Source organism: Cetorhinus maximus, chromosome 21 (genome assembly GCF_964194155.1).
Source record: "Cetorhinus maximus chromosome 21, sCetMax3.hap1.1, whole genome shotgun sequence".
NCBI lineage: Eukaryota > Metazoa > Chordata > Chondrichthyes > Lamniformes > Cetorhinidae > Cetorhinus > Cetorhinus maximus.
Genome location: NC_135899.1, coordinates 5,725,779 through 5,745,909, shown reverse-complemented (window position 1 = coordinate 5,745,909; position 20,131 = coordinate 5,725,779).

Below are 20,131 nucleotides of genomic sequence, written 5' to 3'. Positions count from 1 at the left end.
TCAAGATTAACTTTTAAAAAGGAATCAGAAAAAGTACTTGAGATGCAAGTACTCTTGCATCTGCAAGGTTATGAGGAAAGGGTGGGGAAGTGTGGCTAATTGGAAAGCTCTTTCCAAGAGCCAGTTCAGGCACGATGGATCGAAAGTCCTTTTTTAAATGTATTCTTTCATGGGAAGTGGGAATAACTGGCAAGGCCAGATTTGTTGCCCAATCCTAATTGCCTTTGAGCTGAGTACCTTGTTTTGCCATATCTGAGGGCATTTAAGAGTCAACTACATTTTAGTGGTTCTGGAGTTACATGTAGGCCACACCAGGCAAGTACAGCAGTTTTCCTCCCTAAAAGGCATTAGTGTAGTGGGTTTTTAATGACAATCGATGATAGTTTCTTGGTTACCACTGAAATTACTTTTCATTTTCAGATTTTAATGATTGAATTCAAATTCCACCCGCGGCCACACGGTTATTCGCCCAGTGACATTACCACTATATCACTGTCTTCCCTCCTTCGGTACTGTATCATTCCGTAAAATTAACATGTACATATAGCTCCCTGGTGCGCACCACAGGAAACATTTTTAAATCTCATTGTTAAAAGAGCCTGAGCTGACTGTTTCAGTTCATCCTATTCTAGGAAAAGGACATGTTGAATCATAAAACAATATTGTTCCATAGTTCACAACACAAGTAAGGCAACAACAAAATAAATCCTCACCCCCTTCAGCAGCAGCTCTCAGAACTCTTGCCACCTCTCAGACCACTCTTCCAAGTATTCAATGTTTAATCCAGGGTTCGACCACACTGTCCGTAGAGGCAGCTACACCACACCGTCTTCGGTGTGATGTAGCTGCCTCTACGGATGGTGTGGTCGAATCGTAGAGGCAACACACACACGCACACGCACCCCATAAATGGGAGGGGATGCGCGTCAAAGCCGGAATAAGAAAGGGGCCCTTTGGAAAGAAATCAGAGAGTAGAGACTCTCCTGGGGCTGTGTGGAAAGGGGTCAGAGAGTAGAGTCTCTCCTGGAGCTGTATGGAAAGGGGTCAGAGAGTAGAGACTCCCTGGAGCTCTGTAGACCTCATAGTCAGGAGTCAGAGATTGTAGATAGTCATGGGTACAGCAGCCATGCTGCAGTAGTATTCATTGGGAGCACGGTATACTCCAACTCCAGGGAGGGGCAAAGGCTGTGTGTTCAATAGGAATGTGCACATCTTGGTGTGCAGGGCTGTCTCACAGACACTGTCTATGGGCTTGGCTCTCTCTGTAATGGAATGCAGTTGGAATGGTGATGGCTGTGGGCGGCATCTGCAGTCTGTATTTGGGAAATACATAATAAAGAGGGGAGTGGGGAGTAGTTGAAGTTCTTGCCGGATGGTTCAATTCAATAGGTGACCATGCACACAGCCTCTAGATGGGGAGGGTAGAGGCCCACATGGGCAAATCACAAATGATTAGCTCAGGAATGTCGATCACAACAGCCATGGGATCAAGTATTACTGGGGGAGGCAGGAGAATAACAGAAGGGAGCTCTACCTTCACGTTGTGGGGTTCCAGGTAAATATCGGGCACACGGACAGTGAGAGAGTAAGCTTCGAAGTTCGTTTTGAATTAGCAGCACAGAACCACCACCTTGCTCTATCGGAGTAATGGCGCAGTTATAAGGTGAAAGCAGAAGTTAATCTGAATGGGAGGGGTCTGAGGCTGTGTGGCGGGTGTACTGCTGAGCTAAGGGGCCCTTTCTGGGGTCACCCTCTAACTTGTTGGTACCGCTAGAGTGAACTGAAATCTGATTAGAGAGAAAGGAGGAAAACCTCCTTGCGAAGAAAGCCATTGGGAGCCAAAATCTTTATCAACTCTGTCAGTGTTATGACACAGCAGTTAGTAAAGACTGAGTTGTTTAAATCCCAGAGAGAAACCTGAACAACTGTCATAACCTATATTTTCAATTGGTATGTTTGAGACGCAGCTTTGAATTCAGAAATGAAAACACCAAGCCTCAAGATGTTTTTTTATATAAACTAAATTAAACATTTATTAATTTAACAAGAAATTAAGCACATTCACATGTCTACAAATTACAGCATAATAACTTTTAAACAAATCCCCAAATTAATCAGCCCCAGGCAAATCTTCACCATGGCAACCCATAGATTTTAAACAGACACCAGGCAAAGCACATTTGACCTTACGAATTCAAAATGAGGTCCCTTGCAATTTGGTTCCTTTGCAGACACAGTTGTAGGGCTGCTTAAATCTTACATGCCTCTGACCTGCACAAATTCCTTTCTGTTTATACCTAGCCTTCCCTTTGAATGTAAATTCTCATTGTATCACTAGGTTTTTGAACTCCACCTCTTCCAACAATAAAACCCCTTTCATAGAATCAATTTTATGAGTAATATAAACACATTGCTTGGAGTCACCTAGCTAGGTGCAAGATTTTACTCCCTTCTTTTGAATGGTTTATTCAACAAATGCAAATGTACCCTTTACCTCCAAGCCTTACTTTATCTAATTAACATCTCAAACTGCTGTACATCAAAGCACCCAGACTAGCTGGCTTTAATTGAATTAAGCCACACACAGACACAGACCCTACTACAAGTCCAATTTTAAAATAATTTCCAATAACATTATATGTATTGATATCTCTTTATGACAAACAGGGAGACTCAGAACTCAATGGCTTCACATCACAGTCACTGCATCTCAACAGTAACACATACGAATGTAAAATTTGGGAATGCAGGCAATAGTTAAGGAGGCACATGTGCAGAACATATGGTATTCCATCAATGGATGCCAGTCATGTGCTCTCCTGAATTGGCATTCATAACAGGCACAAGGGCATCCAGTCATTAATCATGAGGAAATTATTGTTAATTAGAATGCCAGGTCAGAGATTGAAGCATTGAGCTAGGTTAGGTAGCACTTTTCATTGAGACCCTCTCAATACCAATGAGAAAATCAGATGTGACGTACCTAGGATGGCATCCTGGTCACTTTGATGTATGTGCTAGCACCTCAGAGACAAGGCTGCATCAGTGATAATGCAAGTAGGGCAGAAATCATGATTGGCCATTACAGTTGCCATAGGTAAGAGATGGTGAGCTTCACGATCTTGGCTCATTAATCATTAATGGCTTCAATATTTCATTTCAGAGAGAAGGGAAAAGCAAAAATGGATCCAAGGCTCAATGCTGCATTTCTGAGGGCCCTAATGCAATGGAGGAGGTGAAGGGGGAGAGGGGATGCCGAATACAGCAGGAGTGCCGTGTGCAGCTCAAGGAGGAGGGTCGGCCTGAGATCCAGGGTCAACGAGACTTAAAGCAAGAACAAGAGAGTCAGGAGGAGAGACCCAGGCAACAGAGCTGACTCGCCAGACCTTGGGGGCAGAATTTTCCCTTCTTGAAACTAAGTGCTGTGGCAGGCGGTTTTGGCAGCATCTGCCCCGCTGGTCAGAATGACGGGAACTTATCCCCGATTCTGCACTTGGAGGGTCATTAATTATATAGTGGTGCATTTTACTCCCAATAACCTGCAGGGTCAGGAGTTGATTTGGCCGCCCACTGTCAGCTGGTGGGTTCTAAAGTCCAGGTGCCATATTTAAAGGCCCGTCCACCACACAATCTCACTCGCTCCAGCCCACCAGCGACGTCCTGCTGTTAGAAGAGGAAGGCTGAGAGACTGAAAAAGATGGTAGTACACCGCTTCACCCACCAGGCCCTCCAGGCCTTGATCAGAGGGGTGCAGGCATACAAGCATGTCCTGCATCCTAGGGATTGCTGCACAGCAGTCTCACCTCTCTAGCCTGGGAGGCCGTCGCAGAGCAGGTTAGCACGGCTGGCAACCATGTCCGAAATGCCATCCAGTGCAGGAAGAGGATGAATGATCTCATCTGCTCTGCCAGGGTAAGTCATCCTTCAATACCCTCCAATATCAAACTCTCACCATGGCATCATGCACTCAAACGGTCACTCTCTTCAGGGATCTCACACAACCATTAGTGGGCAACGCATATCAACACTCATTCTCTCACTGAGACCTTCACATCACCACCATCCCATCTATCATGTTGCTCACACTCCATCCTCTGGCCCTTCTGGGGAGGGCTCACCATACAATGGTGACGTGCATCTCACCCAACCTCTGCTCCATCCCTTCTCATCACATGCCTTTCTTTCTTCTTCACACAGGCCAAGCTGGCACACAACAGGCACGAGAGAGCACAGGCTGGGGAAGGGACGGCTGACATCATAGCCCTCACTGAGTTTAAGGAGGCTGCTGCTGAGCTGGCTGAGGAGGACATGGATCGCTCCTGTGGGGAAAGAGATCGGCCTCTCCTCCCAACCTAGTATGTATGGATCACAGCTCCATCACTTCATCAAATCCTGACATTCACAGTGAGTCACGTGCAGTCTTATCTAGCTCATGCTCAGTAACTATTTTCTATTTTCTAGACACCAACGGGTCGAGGCCCCCAGGTCAGTCCAGCACCAGTGTGAGCCCCCAGACTTCATCTGGAAGAACTGTCATGGCACTCACACGGACCCTCCATCAGCTCAGAGGCACACAAATGTCAGTGGGACACAGATGTAGATTAGGCTGGGGCTCAATTTCTGGGGAACACCTCACTGTCACGTCAGCACAGCAGGCAGAGGCAGGGACAGCCCAGGTCTCCGGCACTCAGAGAGCTGCTGGTGACCAGCCACTCGGCCCAAGTCAGATGATGAGCCTCTGGAAGCAGTCGCCAACTCAATGCTGGAGATTGAACAACAGCCAGTGGAACATTAGGCAGAGATTCGACAGTCACTCAGCAGACTAGAGCGAACAATGGAGGAGTTCCGTCTGCGTTCTGTCTGATGTCGTGGCTCCGACATGCAAGCGCCTCGAGGTCACAATGGGAAGGCTGGCGACCACCGTAGAGACCTTGGTCCAGCAGGTCTTGTTGGATTTCACTCAGCCCTGCACTCCATGGCCACACACCCTGGTGGGCACCATCAAGATGTTGACGACATGGGGACGAGGCACATTGACCTCCCTCAAGGTGCACCATCTCCTGCAGGAGTCAGGGCAGGGCCCTCGGGCACCCACAAGGAGGATGAGTGTCAGCCGGACATCCCAGGGGCCTTCTCTCAGGACACACCAAGGGTGCAGCCACTCACAGCCCCTTCTGCCTGTGACCCCATCCACTCCAGCTTCTCAGGCTGCTGAGGGCAGTTCTGCCCCTCAGCAGGTGACCCTTAGCAGGCTGGGGGTCTCCAGGCCTCAGGCCACCAGAGGTTGTCCACCAAGGGCATCACAGATATCAGGACATAGCAGCCAGCAGGCTGCCTCCACTTCTGCTGCAGATGCCAGGGCTGCACCCATGCCTAGCAGAAGAATTAGGAAAGTTAAGAAAAATTGATGTCACTTTTGGGTCACAGGTGTGCTATACATGTAAATAAATTGCACTTTTGTTAATACATTTGATGGTTATGTGAATGTTCTTGACAATGGAAGGTGTTGTGATTTTGTACTTTGGAATACTCTTATTTTGAGGTTTAGCCTTCCTCCCGCTCAGTGATAGTGTCCCACTGTGAGATTCACATTCCTGTGATGTCAACCTCAGTTGAACTAGTCTCCTCACTCTTGTGTGATGTCAGGGAGATGTGTTTATATCTTTACTGGAAGTGTGTGATGGAAGCTTCTCTAACTCTTTTTCCTCGAGGAACATCATTGAGTGAGGGCAGCTCATCAGCATTGATATTCTCGCTGCATTTGTGTCTCCTCCATGGTAGTGGCAGAAGAAAAGACCTGCATGGGAGGTGGAGATCCCTAGGCATGTCCACATCTCAGTCGCAACAGTGTTTGCATCATTAGATGGCAGCAAAGTCTTCAAGACTTCTCTCGCATTGCCTTTGTTCCTAAGTAGACTCTCAGTTCCTAGAGTGAGCTCGCTCACAGGGCCCCATGGACCAAAGCAGTGATCATGGCCAGCGATTCATGAGGCAATTGTGAATGTGGGACTCGTTCTCGCTGTGAGTGGGTGGACATCCCCTGAGATGAAAGAAAATGGCATTGAGGGCTAGGAGAGATGTGGCCATATTCCCTCACTTGACTTTACTCTTCCTGGAACCTGTCAGCAATGAACGTATCACTTGCATGTCTCCCACGTCTTCCTTCCTCCATGGCATGATTGCGACTCTGACTCGCAGCAGGATCCTGAGGTTCCCAGTCCTCCAGGTCTTCATCCTCTGATGAGCTCTCACCCTCCTCCAGTTCATCCTCTGACAGGGGTTCACCTCTTTGCATTGCCAGATTGTGAAGGGTGCAACAATGATGTGGGAACGCCTGTAGGGAGTGTATTGTAGACAGCCGTCTGAGCGGTACAAGCATCTGAAGTGTATCTTCAGAAGTCCTATGGTCTGCTTTATAAGGGGGCATGTGGAGCTCTGATCAGTGTTGTACCTCTCCTCAGGTGGACTCTGAGGGCAATGCACTGGTGCCATCAGCCAGTGTTTCAGTGGGTACCCTTATCCCCAAGCAGCCATCCCTGCAGGTGTAATGGCCCCTCAAAAATCTCAGGCACCTAGGAGTGACTCAGGATGTAGGAGTCATGGAAAATCCCAGGGTACTGTGCACAAATGTGCAGTGTGTGCTTCTAGTGATCACACACCAGCTGTACATAGATAGAATGGAACCCTTGCGGTTTCTAAACATTAGGACCTGCTGCCATGAAGCTCGTATAGCTACATGAGTGCAGACGATCGCACCCTGCACTCTAGGGAAGCCTGAGATGGCAGCAAAGCCAGTGAATCTCATCGCCTGGCTATCTTCGTCCAGGACAAACCTGAAATAATGATGGGCCTTCCTGTAAAGGGCACCTGTGACCTCCTTTATGCATCGATGTTTTGCGGACTGAAAGATGCTGCACCGGACATCTGTTGATCCTTGGAAAGAACCAGAGGCCAAGGAATTGAGTGCAGCATCACCTTCAAAGCCACTGGCAGGGGATACCCTCCAACTCCATGTGGTGTCAGGTCTTCATGAAGAACGTGGCACACATGATGTAACAGAGCTCGGGACAAGTGCAGACATGCAAGGCATTGCCTCTCACTCATTTGTAAATAGTAGACTGCTGGAGAGTCGTCCCCATTGTCTGGGTCTCTCCTCCTGACCCTTCTGTTCATGCTCTGGCTCCACTTGGCTATATCCCACCTGCTGGAGCTGCGCACGGAGCCACTTCTCCCTCCTTCGCCTCCTCCATTGCATTATAGGACCCTGACAAGGGCAGCATTGAGCCCTGGATGCATATCTGATTTTGCCTTCTCTCTGAAAGGAAACATTGAAGATATTAATGAGTCAAGGGGCAAGAAAGTGAAGTTCAGGAGATGACATGTTTGGGAACTGTGAGGGTCCATGGTGTTTCCTGATCTACTTGCATGGTGGCTGATGTGGCCTTGTCCCTGACACACCAGCACACACATCGAGGTGACCAAGATGGCATCGCAGATATGTCATATCTTGAGCCCCATATGGGACGCTAAAGTTTAAGTGAGATGAGTGATGCAACCTAGCTCTGTGCATATTAATAGACAATCAGTTGCTCATGGTCAATGAGTGCATGCCCTTTGGTCCGTTAGGAATGTCAAATCTTGTGAACACATGGCAGGCCTTCATTGATGGAATGCTATAAAGATACAGCTGTGCCTCCTTCACTATTGCCTGCATTCCCAAATTCTACATTCCAATGTGTTACTCTTGAGATGCAGTGACTGTGATGTGAAGCCTGAGTTCTGAGTAACCCTTTAACAGTGCCAATGAAGCCATTGGCTTTCAGTGGCTTTCATCGCAAGGAGGTCTTCCTCCTTTCTTTCCCAGCAGGATCCTGCTCGCTCCTGCGGTAACAAGAGTTTGGAGGGTGACCCCAGAAAGGCACTCCCAACCCCGTGTTTGCTCTTTGTCACTGCCATTCCACAACCTTCCTTCCCTGTTTCCCCCCTCGAGTTCATCAACCATACCCTTGCCTCACAGCCCACCACGGTAGAAATGTTTTTGAAAGTGGAAGCCAGATTGAGTAGCACAGCAAAGTGGTGTTCCTCGGGACAATGTAGGCAAAGAGCAGGAGCAGACCAACTCTACAACCCCAGCAGTGTGGCATTCATCGCAACAAGACTAGTGCAGCACTATGGCAGGTAGGCTATGTATGTTTCACTTACCTAGAATTTACCAACGAACTGAGGTCCGACTTGGCCCCTTTCCAAATGGGCTTGAGGCTGACGTGATTTCCCGCTGGGATTGGAAGGCCTGACAAAGATTGGAAGGCCTGACAAAGTTCCGGTGAGCAGCTGTTTTAATGAGCATTCATGACATGTTAATAAATACAAATTATGTTCACGCCACTAGTCGACGGGATAACCGACCCACCATGAACACACAATCGGGGGAATTGAAAGCAGTTTTTACAACGGTGGGATTTGTAACTTTTTGCCTGCCGCTAGATTCTCCGCTCCCGCCTGCCACAGAACCCACCACTGGCGGGATGGGAAAATTCCGCCCAGGGTATAATGAAGAAGACTTTCCTATTTATAAATGAGTAATGTTGTGCACATATGCGCTGGTCCTGAGCTCTGGTGAATCACACCTGCCACATTCTTCGTGAGAAACTGAAAACCTGACGCCACGTGGAGTTGGAGGGTTGCCGATGGCTTTAAAGGTAACCGCCATGCTCAATTTTTTTACCTGTGGGTCTTTCCCGGGATCGACAGGGGCTCTGTGTGGCATCTCGCAGTCCGCAACACGGATGTATAAAGCAGGCCACAAATGCCCTTTACAGGAAGGCACATCACTATGTGAGGTTTGCTCTGGATGAAGATAGCCAGGTTGTGAGATTCACCAGCTTCTCTACCATCTCAGGCTTCCCAAGAGTACAGAGTGCAATCAACTGGACCCATGTGGCTTTAAGGGCTCCGTGGTAGCTGCCCCTAATGTTTATAATCATTCCATTAATGTTCAACTGACATGTGATCATCGGAACCACGTCATGCACATTTGTGCCAGGTCCCTGGAGGTGTCATGACTCACACATCCCGAGTCACTCCCAGGTATCTGAGATTTTTGAAGGGCCTGAACATCTGTAGGGATGGCTGCTTAGCGATAAGGGGTACCCACTGAAATGCTGGCTGATGACAGAGTTGTTCAGAGGAGAAGTTCACAGCTCCAATCACCTCCTGACCTCATTACAGCCTTGGTTCAAACATGGACAGAAGAGCTGGACTCCAGAGGTAAGGTGAGAGTGACTGCCCTTGACATCACGGCCACATTTGACCATGTGCGGCAGCAAGAAGCCCTAGCAAAACTGGAGTCAATGGGAATCAGGGGGAAAGCTCTCAGCTGGTTGGAGTCATATCTAGCACAAAGGACAATGCTTGTGATTGTTGGAGGTCAGTTGTCTTAGCTCCTGGACATCATTGCAGGAGTTCCTCAGGGTAGTGTCCTCAGCCCAATCATCTTCAGCTGCTTCATTAATGACCTTCCTTCCATCATAAAGTCAGAATTGGGGATGGTCGTTGATAATTTAAAAATGTTCAACACCATTTGTGACTCCTCAGATACTGAAACAGTTCATGTCCGATTGCAGCAAGGCCTGGACAGGGTTGGGCTGACAAGCAGAAAGTAACATTGGTGCCACACAAGTGCCAGGCAATGACCATCTCCAACAAGAGGGAATTTAACCATCACCTCTTGACACTCAATATCATTACCATTGCTGAATCCGCCACTGTCAACATCCTGGGGGGTTACCATTGACCAGAAACTGAACTAGGCTAGTCATATAAATACTGTGGCTAAAAGAACAGGTCAGAGGGTATGAATCCTGTGGTGAGTAACTCACCTCCTGACTCCACAAAGCCTGTCCACAATCTGCAAGGCACAAGACAGGAGTGTGATGGAATACTCTCCACTTGCCTGAATGAGTGCAGTTCCAACAACACTCAAGAAGCTTGACACCATCCAGAACAAAGCAGCCTGCTTGATTGGCACCCCATCCACAAACATTCACTCCCTCTACCACCGGCCCACAGTAGCAGCAGTATATACCATCAACAAGATGCACAGCTGAAACTTACTAAGGCTCCTTAGACAGCACCTTCCACACCCATGACCAGTACCATCTAGAAGGACAAGAGCAGCTAATACATAGGGACGTCAGCATGTGGAAGTTCCCCTCCAAGCCACTCACCATCCTAACTTAGAAATATATCACCATTCTTTTACTGCTGCTAGGTCAAAATCCCAGAACTCCCTCCCTAATAGCACTGCGAGTGTACCTACACTACATGGGCTGCAGAGGTTCAAGAAGGCAGCTCCCCACCACCTTCGCAAGGACAATTAGGGGTGGGCAATAAATTCTGGCCTTGCCAACGATGCCCACATCCCTTGATATCACACAAATGCGTGGAAACTATCTTCACTGAGGTTGACATCACATGAATGTGAATCTCACAGAGAGATACTATCACTGAGTGGGAGGATGGATAAACCTTATGATAAGAGGATTCAAATATGCATAATAAATGCCTTCAATTAACCAAGCCATTCACATTAACATCTAATTTATTCACAAATGCACATTTTTACAGTGGTAGCACACCCGTGACCCAAAACTAAATTCAACATTTCTTATTCTTCCTAACCCTACTTGGGTGCAGCCCTGACTTCCACAGCAGAGGCAGCCTGCTAACTGCTACATCCTGATGCCTGCAATGACCTTGGTGGACGTCCTCTGGTGGCCCAATGCCTTGGAGGGCCCTGGCCTGATAAGAGTCTCCCACCCAGGGGCAGATGCACCCTCCTCAGCCTGAGTAGCTGGAGTGGATGGGACCACAGGAAGAGCGGACTGTGAGCAACTGAACACCCTTACAGTGTCCTGCGAGGAGGCCGCAGGGTGTCTGGCTGACACTCGCCCCCCCACCGTCCCCTGTGTGGGTGCCCGAGGACCTCGGTTTAAATCCTTGAGGAGAAGGTGAACCTGGAAGGAGGTCAAAGTGCCTCGTCCCCCTTCTTGCCTACACTTTGATGGTGTCCACCAGGGTGTGTGGCCATGGTGTCCAGGCTGAGCACAAATTCAGCAAAACCTGCTGGACCAAGGTGTCTATAGTGGTCGCCAGCTTTCCCATGTTGACCTTGAGGTGTTTGCATGTCAGAGCCACAACGTCAGATAGAACAGGAAGGACCTCCTTCGCTCTAGTTTGCTGAATGATTGCCGAATCTCTGCCTCATGTTTCGCTGCATGTTGTCGCATCTTCAGCATTGAGCTGGCAGAGGCTTAACATTTGACTCAGACTGAGCGGGTGGCTGGTCTCCAGCAGCTCTCTGAGTACCTGAGACCTGGCATATCTCTGCCTCTGGCTGCTGCGGCGAATTGTCAGTGAAGTGTTCTCCAGCAGGTGAGCCCGAGCCTAATCTAGAGCTGTGCCCCTCTGAGATGTATGTCTCCGTGCTGATGAAGGGTGCGGGTGAGCGCTGTGATGGTTCTTTCAGAGCTTTCCCTTTGGAGGTGGTCTGGGCCTGTGGTATGGTGGGCATCCTTGTGGGCCTCGATCTGCTGATGCCTATAAGAAAGAGAAGAGAGTTTTAGTTGATGAGCAAGAGGATTAAAAGATTGCATGTCACTCACTGTGTCTGTCAGGATGTAATGAACTGATGGAGGTGTCATCCATACTAGGTTGCTGCAACAATCCTCCTTTCCCCACAGGAGCGATCCCTGTCCTCCCCAGTGTTCTCAGCTGCAGCATCCTCGAACTCACTGAGGGCAATTATGTCGGCTGTCCCTCCACTGGTCTGCACTCTTTCCTGCCTGTTGTGGACAAGCTTGCCCTGGATGAAGACAAAAGAAAGGCATGTGATGAGAAGGGATGGAGCAGAGGTCAAAAGATGTATGTCTCTGTGTGTGGTTAGCCCACTCCAGAAGGGGCTGAAGATAGAGTATGAGCAACATGAGAGATGGCATGGTGGTGATGTGAAAGTTTCTGTGAGACAATCAGTGGTGATATGCTTCTCTCACTAATGGTTATGTGAGATCCCTGAAGAGAGTAGCCCTTTGAGTACATGATGCCAGGATGAGAGTTTAATATTAGAGGGAGTTGAATGGTGACTTACCTTGGTGGAGCGGATGAGGTCATTCATCCTCTTCCTGCACTGGATGGCGTTTCGGATGCGGTTGTCAGCCATGCTGACTTCCCCTGCAATGGCCTCCAAGGCCAGAGTGGTGAGGCTCATACGCTTTCTGCAACAGCCCCTGGGATATAAGACATTCCTATGCACCCACACACCACTAATCAAGACCTGGTGGGTGCTGTGGCTGAAGCAGGTGCTGCCTTCTTCTTCTCTTGGCTTGCAGCCTTCTTCTTTTGGCTCAAAGACATTTCTGCAGGTGTCCTGGAGTCAGCTGGGCTGGAGAGAGAGATGGCGTTTAAACATGGAGTCCAGACGTCTGGTGAGGAGAATAAATCAGCTCCCGGCCCATCCCGTGATTCAGAGAGATACTTGCCTTTGCCTAATTAATGAGGTTCCAAGCACAGAATCAGGCACAATTTCCCACCATTCCGAGCAGCGGGATATACTCCGTGCAACCTGCCCGCCAACGCACTTTGTCTCAAAAAGGGAAAGTTCTACCCACACTCTCTCACTCACACTCTCATACACACACTGTCTCACAGACACTCTCTCACACACACTCTCTCACATGCCCACACACACACTCTCATACACACACTCGCACACAGTCTCACAGACACTCTCACACACTCTAACACTCACTATCACATACATACACACACACTCTCACATTCACACACTCACATACACTGTCTCACAGACACTCTCTCACACACTTGCACACACTCTCACACACACACTCTCTCACGCTCTCACACAAACTCTCACACACTGCCTCACACACACTGTCTCACGCTCACACACAAACTCTCACACACTGTCTCACGCTCTCTCACACAAACTCTCACACACAATGTCTCACACTCTCACACACACTGTCACACAGATACTGTCTCACACTGTTCCGACCAGTCCCCAGGTGAGCTCCCCCCAATTTTGTTAAATTACTGGACGAAATCCCCAATTTGTTATGATCCCGGGTGAGGAGAGATGAACTGGCTCCTTTTTTTATTCAACCCCCTCGGTTGATCGCAACAAGGTTAATTTGAAAAGGATCCCTTCTCTCGTGGGTACCAGTCCAAATGTATTCATCTTTTAAAGGGAGCCAATTTAACCAGGCTGCCTTGAGTCTAAGAAAGAGTGACTTTATTGGTCACTAAATGCGAGAAAAAAATAATAAAAATGCAACACACAGATTAGAAATGAGAAATTCAGTTCAAAAATAAAAGTTAAAAAGATATACAAATCAGTCCTTTGGTTTATCCATGAGGAGTAGATGATGAAATGTTGCAGCTGTTAAGTTGGGGTGATCCTGGTAGCACCGACTTTGACAGTTGAGCTGTTGTCTTGGTTCTGCAGGTTAGCTGAAAAGAGTTGTCCTGTTTCTTTTTGACTGTGGCTTTGTTGCCTTAAAACTTGCTTCCAGCAATCAGAGAGAAAGGGCTTTTTTACCTGCAAGTGCAGGGATGCCCAGTTGGGTTCTTCCGCTGTGACCTTCACAGCACACACATACCGGAACAGAATACCAGACTAGCACACAGAACTAGGGTTGCAGTTGGCTTTATTAAAACCCCTTTCCTTGTGCATTCCTGGAAGGGAAAAAAACAAGCACGTCTTTTGCACAGATCTGCTTTCTTTGAACTCAGTTCATGTTCACAATCTGGGGTATAAATCAACAGGAGGTGATTAAGGCTGAGATGGTTATCATTTTTCCATTTCTCTGCAATTTTCCATTAATTCTCCATTATCTCTGCAACCACAGGAGATAACAGTTCAGTTGGCATTGTGTCATTATTTTTAAATGTATTTCCATCCATTGTTTCATCTCCAGCTTTTAGCCTTTTCGATCCCTTCCCCCTACCCCACCCCCACTAGGTCTATCTGTTATTTGCTCATCCTGCTTTCCATCCTTAATGTCCCCATTAGCACATTCCATAGCTAATATCACCACTGTCAACACCCCTTTGTCTCTTTGTTTATGACATCTTTGACAATCTCTTCTTTGCCTCCACCTATCACTGGCCCTCTATCCAGCTCTACCTGTCCCACCCCCCTCAACCAGCTTGTATTTCACCTCATTTCTATATTTCCTCAGTACTGATGAAGAGTCATACGGACTCAAAATGTTAACTGTGTTCCTCTCCGCAGATGCTGTCAGACCTGCTTAGTTTTTCCAGCTATTTTTATTTTTGTTTCGGATTTCCAGCATCCGCAGTATTTTGCTTTTACTTCAAAGGGAGTAATCTCTGGATTACTCCCGGTGCCACACAGTAGTGAGTATACGAACAGAAGGATAGAGCAGATAAATATGTGGCTGGACAGATGGTGCAGAAGGGAGGGCTTTATATTCCTGGGGCATTGGGACCGTTTCTGGGGGAAGTGGGACCTGTACAAGTTAGACGGGTTACATCTGAACAGGAATGGGACCAACATCCTCGTGAGGAGGTTTGCCAATTTGCCACTGTTGGGATGGATTTAAACTGAATTGGCAGGGGGATGGGATCCTGAAGAGTAGTGCAGAGGGGAGAGAAGCTGAGATGGAATTAGAAGTTAAAACGCTAGTAAGCGAGTCTGCACGGCAGAGGAAACATAGGCTAGATAAGAAAGAAGGGAGTTTAGCAAGGCTAAATGCAAGGAGCTTGAGGAATAAGACAAATGAGCTGAGGGCACACGTAGGCACGTGGGAGTACGATATCATAGCTATGACTAAGACTTGGCTAAAGGAAGGGCAGGATTGGCAGCTCAAAATTCCTGGTTATAGGGTATTCAGATGAGATTGAGGACAGAATTTTCCCAAATTTGTAATAAGTGCGGTAGCGGGCGGGTAAAATACCCTTTTACCCACTGGCCGCGATGGCGGGTTTTCATGCTGTATCGTCCTGAACCCGCCTCATTATTTATGCACTTCCGGGAAACACACCGTTTCCATGGCGGACGCGCTCTTATTCGCCCGTCCGCCATCACCCCGCCGGGCACCATGTTTAAAGTCAAGCTGCAAGCACACATCTCAGTGCTTCCAGTTCACCACTGCTGCATGGAAGACGTGGCCCTGAAACTGAAGAAGACTGCTGCCCCCAGGTCAGTGACGGGTTCCTCGAGTGACTTTTGGATGCCGTGGAGGCAAGCCAGGATGTCCTCTACCACCGCTCCGGGCGCAGGATAGGCAGCAACAGCACTAATAAGGCTTGGGAGGCAGTGGCAGCGGTGGTCAGAGCCAATGTCCTGCAAAAAAGTTCGGCCACCCAGCGCCACAAGAGGATGAATGATCTCCTCCATTCTGCCAGGGTAAGTTACTCATCCCATCACTCAACTCACACACTCACAAACCCACCACACATCCACAGGGCTAACAGTCACTGCCGGTTGAAGGGCAATCACCAATCACTCTCTCACACTCACCGTTATTGTTCTCATCCTGTCCATGGGACCACTCAGCACCTACACAGGCCAGGCATACTTGTCATCTGGCCTGTCAGGTGTCCTGCTTACACTTTCTCCATCTCTCTCCATGCAGAACAAGCTGGCACACAACAAGGGAGAGAGGTCACAGACTGGCGGCGGAATGCCCGAAGTCAAGGTCATCACGGACTTTGAAAACAGAGGCATCCAGCTGTCCGGCGAGGATTCGAACAGATCCTGTGCTGACGGTGAGGTCAGTGCTGCTCTACCAAGTGAGGATCCAGCAGTAACATCCATTAGACAACCATGTGAGTGATGTGTCCTGTTTCACGGGCCACTGCCATGCGCTAATTATCTCCCCTTGCTTTCGCAGGCACATCTGCCAACAGCGGACAGAGTCCATGACCCAGGGCTTCTAATCAAGCCCCGAAGAAACCTCTGAAGAGGAATCTGGAGGCACCCTCCCTGAAGTCCCATCACAGCGCTCACCCACACCCTTCACCAGCGCAGAATCACACACCTCAGTGGGACCTAGCTTTACAGTAGCTTCGGGGTCACAATCTGGTAAGCACACTGCACTGTCTCATCCACTCTAGGCGTGGCAGGGACTTCCCAGATTTCCGGCACTTGGAGGACTGCTGGAGGCCAGAACGTTGCTAAGCCTGAGTCAGATGACAAGCCCCTGGACTCAGTCATGTTACAGCTGCTGGAGCTGCAAAGGCAAGCTCAGGAACATCAGGAAGGGATGTCTGCTGTACTCCTCAGATTGCAAGGCACAATGGAGGAGTCCGTCTGCCTTCAGTCTGAGGTGATAGTGCCAGCATGCCAACGCATTGTGGTGAACACTGGTAGGATGGCGGCAGCTATGCCCCAGGACTTCACTCCTGCACTGCTGCACGGGCTCAGCTCCACCGCTGATGACATTATTGGCCTCTAACAGTGTGTACACGAGAGGGGTGCTGGGCACTCAATCTCCCACTATCCCTGCTCCTCAAGGAGTCAGCCTGGGGACCCTGGGCACCCATAGGGAGGAGGATCAGCAGGTGAACACTTCGGGCCCATCCACCCAGGTGACTGCGAGAGTGTCCGGCCCATTTGACTCCCCTTTTCCTGTGACCTCAACAGCTCTAGCTCCACAGGCCACTGCGACACAACAGGACCCTGAAAGCAGGCCGGGGCCCTCCAAGTCTCAGCCCTCCAGAGGATGCCATCAAACTCATCAGAGACAGGGCATCGCAGTCAGCAGGCTGCCTCCACCTCTGCTCTGGATGTCGCAGGAGCACCAAAACGTAGCGCTCCTTACAGTTAAGGAGAATTAATTGCACAGCCTGGGCACAGGTGCTAATTACTTGCACATACTGTTCACTATTGTCAATAAACTGCCAAGAATGTCTCCCTGCCTATGTCTCCTTGTTCTGATGAGCAATATTCTTGTTACTCAGGTGTAAACTTTTCTGCACAAGATAAAGGCAGGTGTCTCAGACCATAAAGTCCATATTGTCAATAAACTGCCAAGAATGTCTCCCTGCCTATGTCATCATCCTCCTGCAATTGAACAACTATTAGGGCCTCCACAGCGTCTCTATGACAGGAGCATTCTCACAGAGGGTATTTGCACTGCCATAAGCCGGACTGGAGCCAAACCTTCACAAATACGATGTGAGGAATTATGGAGTCACCTCACTGCATGTCTTCATCATCCTCCACAAATCTAGCAGCTATGAGGCACTCCCAAGCATGCCTGCCTCATCTACCCAGTGCGAGGGCCTCATCTCCATCACCGTAGCCTCTGAGGACCCCTGCAGCCTCATCCCATCGGCGTCTTCCTCATCAGAGGAGACTTGCAGCTCCTCCATCTCTTCCTCAGCCAGCTTGTCTCCCCGTTGGAGCACCAGGTTGTAAAGGGAGCAGCAGACGGCAACAATACGTGACACCCTCTGTGGACTCCACCAGACCAGCCCAGGCACCGGAACCGCATCTTCAGCATCCTGATGGTTTGCTCCACCAAGGTGCGAGCTGCAGCATGAGCCTCATTATACCATCGCTCTTCTGCAGCCTGAGGCCGCCGCACGGGTGTCATCAGCCACAGACTGTGCAGGTAGCCCTTGTCCCCGAGGGGCCATCCCTGCAGTTTCTGTGGACCATGGAAGACTCCAGGGATCCGTGACTGATTCAGGATGTAGGCGTCGTACACACTCCCTGGAAACCGTGAGCGTTTCCGGTGGCCACAAGCCAGTTGCACATTCAGTGAATGGAAGCCATTGCGGTTGATGTAGTCCACCGTGTGTTGCAATGGAGATCTTAGTGCCACATGAGTGCAGTCAATTGTACCCAGCACCTGTGGGAAACCTGAGATCTGGGCGAATCCAATGGCCCTTGCATCCTGGCTGTCCTGGTCCCAGGCGAAATGCACAAAGTTGTGTGCCCTCGCAAAGGTGGCATCTATGACCTCATGGGTGCATTTGTGGGTAGAGGCTTGACAGATCCCACATAGGTCACATGTGGAGCCCTGAAAGGAGCCACTGGCATAGAAAGTGAGTGCCGCGGTCACTTTCACCATCACTGGCAGCGGATGCCCTCCATGTCCCCGTGGCGCTATATCCTGCAGTGACTGGCAGATGTGAGCGACCAGTTCCCTAGACAATCGCAGCCTATGGTGGCACTGGTTCTCGGTCATCTGCAAGAATGAAAGGCGGCATCTATAGACCCTGTGTGTCGCTAGGCGCCGGCCTGTGACAGCTCACTGTGGTTCTTGGGCAGCTTGTGCGGGAGCCCCAGCCGCCCTTTCTTCCTGAGGTTGCAGCTCCTGCCTCTGTGTAGCCAGGAGTCACAACCATTCTCTCCTCTGTCTTCTTCGCTCTCCGAAAGCCATCAGGCATACTGCTAATTCACCAGGCTCCATGGCCCTGATATATTCCTCCTGCAGGATGAAAGAGAGAGACATGTGGTTAACATGGGTGTACTAAGAACCTGTCCTGGTTAAGTATGATGGCCCCTTAATGCTTCCCAGAGAATGCTGGCCAAGATTAGTGCACTGCATGGTTGCCCTGTTAGCCTGAACCATGGGGCTGGTCCAAACCGGGATGCTGACATTGCAAGGGGCTGTTAGTGACTATTACATGGTAAGCATTAGCAAGATTGTACAATGTGTGCAGTCCAACTCCTCTGCAGTCCACTAAAGCGCTCATGAATTTGCAGTCTGTGCCGGGTGTGGGATTGGGGTGGGGGGTGGTGGGGGCAGAGGGAGCTCTGGAGAACCTGGTGGCATTCTGGTGCCTCTGCATTGCTTGAATGGGCAGATAATCTAGGAGCTCAGCCCCAATCTTATCAATTTGGCTGCACCTGAACTGCCTCAGTTGCAGAGGAATGGTCAATTTCCATATGTTTCCCGAATGCCCTCCTTCGCCTACCCTACACCCCCCCACCTGCTTGTGCGTTATATTCAATGTCGGAGCTGCCCTTGCCCCACCACCAGTCACCTTAATGGCAAGGTTGCACTTTCCCCTCGCTCTCCCTGACCCTCACAAGTCACCTCAGAGGCAGGACGGCACTTAACCCCGACTTCCCCCAGCGCCCCTGAAGCTTGCAAAGCAACAGGTGACCCTGGTGAGCTCTGAAGAACGATGCTGTGCACTCACCTCCAGTTCACCCAAAGTGCAGGTCGCCAAGTGCATGTCCCCTCTGTACTGTTGTGAAACATGTCGACATGCTTTCCCGCTGATCTGGACAGACGATCCAGCGGAGGTGCAAGAGCCTGGTGAGATAGCCTGATAACGATATGCTGATGTATTACAATGAGGTTCCCAACCACCGATGGCAGACCTGCCTTCCCACTGCCATGAAACTGATCACGCCATATTGTCCACTTGCACTACCTATCACGCTTGCAGCCAGCGGGAATGGAAAATTCTGCCCAGAGAGGGGGAATAGAAGAGGCGGGGGGGCAATATTGATCAAAGAATCAATTACAGCAGTGAGGAGGGATAACGCCCTGGAAGGGTCATCAAATGAGGCCATATGGGTAGAAATCAAAAATACAAAAGGGGCACACATGCTGTTGGGTGAGCACTATAGGCCCCCAAACAGTCAGGGAGAGACAGAGGATCAAATATGTAATCAAATTTCAGAGAAGTGTAAGAATAACAAGGCAGAAATAGTAGGGGATTTTAACTAACCAAATATCAACTGGACAATAAATCAGTTAGTGTGCAAGGTAGGGAGGGAGCAAAATTCTTAAGTTGCATCCAGGAGAACCTTTTTAGCCAGTGCGTAGAAAGCCCAGCAAGGGAGAGGGTAGTTCTGGACCTAATATTCGGAAATGAGCAAGAGCAGGTGGAAGGCGTATCAGTAGGGGAGCATTTTGGAGATAGTGACCACAACTCAGTTAGATTTAGGATAGTTATGGAAAAGGATAAGGTTGGACCGGGAGTAAAATCTCTAAACTGGGGAAAGACTAATTTTACTAAGATGAGGTATGATTTGGCCCAACTGGACTTGCAGATTAAACTGTGTCAAAACAGTAGGAGGCATTCAAGGAGGAAATAACGAGAGTACAGGGCAAATATGTGC